This window comes from Choloepus didactylus, chromosome 21 (genome assembly GCF_015220235.1).
Source record: "Choloepus didactylus isolate mChoDid1 chromosome 21, mChoDid1.pri, whole genome shotgun sequence".
Taxonomy (NCBI): Eukaryota; Metazoa; Chordata; class Mammalia; order Pilosa; family Megalonychidae; genus Choloepus; species Choloepus didactylus.
Window position 1 is genome coordinate 34,637,372 of NC_051327.1, and position 4,470 is coordinate 34,641,841.

Consider the following 4,470-nt stretch of genomic DNA (forward strand, 5'->3'; position numbering starts at 1 on the left):
AATACCACAGACCTGGTGGCTTCAAGCCACAGAAATGGCTGGTCTCGCAGTGCAGAGATCAGGGGTCTGAAATCCAGGCGTGGGCAGGGTCAGGGTCCCTCTGAAGGCTCCAGGGGAGAGACCCTCCTAGCCTCTTGCAGCTTCTGGCATTTATCAGCCACCTTTGCCATCTTTGACTTGCAGCTGCAGCCTGCATTGTCACCTGGCCGTCTTCTCTCTCTCTGTTTCTTCTCTCCTCCTACTGGATTAAGCACCAACCCTACTCTACTTTGGCCTCATCTTACTTTAATTAATTCCATTTGCAATGACCCTATTTCCAAATAAGCCCACCTTCACAGGGGCTGGGGTTCAAGACCTCAACACATTTTTTGGGGGGGGCACAAGTCAACCCATCACAGAGGTTGGACTAGAACTCCAGACCAGCCCTTATCCCCGTGGCAGCCTTCCCTTGTCATCCAGAAATGTATCCCCACTGCCCTTGGAAAGCCAACAGCCTTCCCCAGCCACAAAGGATGGTTGTCATTGTCTTCCCAGACAGGAAATGATTTTTGGGTGACCTCCACGCCCAGTCTCAGTCCAGCCATTAGTTGATTAGCATGATGGACGCCCCCAGGAGACCATAGGGGCGAGCGCACGGCTGAGCGTGCCCACCCTGAACTGCCGAGCTCGGGAGGCCCAGCATCCTTTGGATGAGCCTGTGGCTTGCTCTTCTGAACTCCAACATCTGGATTTGCTGGGGCCATGGAAATTATTCCCAGTCCAGATGATAGGATTCCCAGCCGTGAGCCTCTGGCCAGAACATTTGGCCAGCCATTTTTAATTTCATGCAGAAGGGAAAATGCAAGCCTTTCACCCTCAAGCAAGACCCCCAGACAAGCCTGGTCTTAAAATAAATGTCAGACACCTAAGTCTGAGTCCAAGTCCCAGCACTTACTAAACCGTGTCACCCCGGCTCAGCAAGTACCTTAGCCTCCAGACACCTCGATTTCCTTGTTTGTAAAAAGGGCCCAATACGAGCTCCTGCCTCTCCAGTTTGGAGTGAAACGGTGGTTGGGAGGGCTTGGCCGAGTGCCTGGCCTGGAGCAAAGTCTCTGCAGTTGTAACGCCCACTCCTGAGCTCGGAGTGGTACTTACAGAGTTTCCCACACATGAGGTTGGGTGGTTCTCAAATGCCAACATGTAGATCCCCGCAGATCTAAAGCTACCCTGTTTCATTATCACCCACCTAGGCAGTCTTTTCCGACTGTTTTTCCCAGTTGCCTCTCCCGTGAAATATTCATAGCACAGTACACCGTGGCCCTTTGGAGAGCCACCAGCCATGGGAATATCTAAGATCTCTTCTACCCCCCAAGAACCAATTGCTGCCCCATCGATAACACATGATCTAAACCACAGTGAATTGAAAACAATAAGAAAACAAAGTGCTGGATTTTCACAAGTCTAAATGTGTTCAATTTAAAGTCCAACCTTTTATTCCAAGATATTCCCCTTCCAGCGTAGATTTGTGTGTGTGTGTGTGTGTGTGTGTGCGCGCGCGTTTGTGTTTGTGAGTGGGTTGGGTGGTTGCTTAATTGATGGACTTACTTAACAAGATAAAAGTGGGTATCAGATATTGGTCTCCAGAATTTTTTTTCTATTCTGTTGTATTCATTTCCTAAGAATATCATAGCAAAGTACTACAAGCTAGATGGCTTCAAATAATAAACGTATTCTCTTGTGGTTCAGAAGGCAGAAGTCTGAAACTCAGTGTCGGCAGGTCGGTTCCTTCTGTAGGCTCTGGGGGAGACCCTAAACCGGCCTCCCTCTGAGCTTTGGTGACTGTGGCCATCCGTGGCGTTCCGTGGCTTGTAGATGCTTCACTCCAGTCTCGGTCTCTGTCGTCACACGTGGTCCTGACCTGGTCTGTCTCTGTCCGTGTGTCCCACCTCTCCTTGCAAGGATGCCAGTCACAGTGGATTTGAGCTCACCCTCATCCAGTGTGACCTCAGGTAGCTTAACTAATTACATCTGCAGGTGTCCTTTGCCTTTGTGTTTGCATTTCCAAATCCAGTCACATTCCAGGGCTCTGGATGGGCATGAATTTGGGTTTCGGGGGACATTATTGAACCCAGGACATCTGTGAAATCTGAAATCAGGGTCGTTCTGAATCCTCCAGCCCTCGGGATATGAAGGCACACCTCCCTCCCACCCTCGCAGTCACACATGCTCAGGGCTGTCGGAGAGACTCCCCTTCTCCTTGCGTTCCTAGCCGGGACCACTAGCAGAAAAGTCCACTGCTCTCCTCAAGAGGCAACCACAGACAAAACTTGAATCAAGCGTTACTGGGCACACCTTGTCTACACTGGCCTTCTGCTTGGCACTTGGATGGACAAAGATGGGCAGCACATGGTTCCAGCACTCAAGGAGCTCAAAACCTAGCAAAGGGCACTGGCATCTCCCTGCCCCACACTCCCTCCCTCCTCTCTCCTCACACTGAGCCCCGACTCCTTGCCTCCTGGGAAATGTGCTCCAGTCTCCAGCACTGGAGGAGCTTTCTCTCCAGGAGGAGGATTCCCTGTAATCCTGATAAAATTCTCCACGCTGTTATACTTACAATAATATTTAAGCGTAAAAACTCAAGAATGAAAATATTCAAAGCCACATTAAAAGGAGCACATGAGAAGTTGAAAACAGGAAAATTCACCAAGAGTTGGTCCCAAACTCAGCTCCCTGGTGGCCAAAGCAAAGAAAGAAACACCATCCGTGACAGGACTCCCTGGATCCTTGGATAAAATCCTTCTAGAGTTTGAAAAGAAACACTGCTTTTTTTCTGTCCCTGGGGCAGGAGAGAAATTATTCTTCTCATTGACTCACATAAAGAATAGCACAGCTGAAAAAATTAAACAAATTAAAAAGAAAGAAAAAAATAAAAAAGAATAATGGCACAGCTGACATTATGAAGGCAGCTAAAGCAAAGTCCTCAAACCAAATTCAAAAATGAGTTCCTCAGAGGAGTTTTTACTGGGCAGTATATTTCATTCAAGTCAGGGGCAAAGCCGGTGAAAGCAATTATTGCAATGGTCAAAAACTGGAAACAACTCAAATATCCTTTGATGGGTGGATAGATGAACAAACCGAGGTGCAACCACACCAGGGAATACTACCAGCAATAAAATGCAACCAGCTACAGGTACATGCAACACCTTCGATGGTTCTCAAGGGCATGATGTGGAGTGGAAACAAGCCCATCTCAAAAGTTTGCACAGTCCAGGGTTCTACTGAAGTAACACTCTCAACATGACTCATCTCTAGAGACATAGAGCAGATTCGTGGCTGCCAGGGGTCAGAGATAGGGACCAGGACGAGCACCTTGGAAAGAGAAGTTCTGTGTCTTAATTGTGGTGCTGGTTGCACAAAACCATGCATCGGAAGAAATTGAGTAGAACTACACACACATGCAGAGAGAGAGAGAGATGAGTGCACGTACAAATAAGGCGTGTGGTCTTGTTTACAGCTTTGCACCAGTGTCAGTGTCCTGGTTTTGATAATATTCTGCAGTTATGTAAGATGTCACCCTTGGGGGATGCTGGGTTAAGGATTCAAAGGACTCTAGGTACAATTTTTGGAACTTCCTGTGAGTCTACAATTATTTCAAAATAAAAATGTAAAAAGAAATTAAAAATCTAAGGCAATAGCTCTTCCCTACATTCCTACCAGCTCCCAATATCTGTCTCCCAGCTTCCAGGTGAAGCCCTGCGGTTTAGCACAGAACCCTCTGCCCTCCTCCCAGCCCTGGAGTCAGGGCCAGCAGACACTGAGGTTCAGAAGCCATCCCTGATCCCTCTTACCGCTTCCGCTGTCTGTATTCAACTCTCCCTGAGTGATCTCCATCCTTTTATCTAGGTCCTTTTGATGGTTCCATTCGTGTCACCAGCTGATCCGACCGAGGTTCCTGCTTCATGCCAGGATTGCTTCTGCCTTCCCGTCTTTTCCTCAGTGGCTCACCCTGCAGGAGGTCCAGCCCCGGCGCTCCCTACCTCCGTTCTGATTAGCACTCAGCCCACCCTGCGGATTGGCGCCAGAATCCTCCATTCCAAACCAGGAATCAAGGCCTGTGCTGGAATTGCCATCCTTTCCAAATATTCAGACACTGGAATTCTGGAAAACCTGACAACGGATGGTCCCTGAGGGTTACACGTGGTCAAAGAACATCCTTTCAGGAGAATGAAAACAGCCTTGGAGTTTAAAGAATCGGGAGATGGGGTTTCAAGGACCTGTGTCACCATTTACCAGCCAGCCTCCTTCACCTGCCTGGAGGGAAAAATGACTGTCTTCTTTACCCCTCAGGTGCACTTGGGTAGAAAACCACCCCCACGTAGGGGAAACGACAGCATCTGCCACAAACATAACATTCCCCAGCCGAACTGTTCCGTTCGTCTATGGCTGCTGAACAAACCGCCCCAAAACTGAGAGACTTAACACAATGGCAGT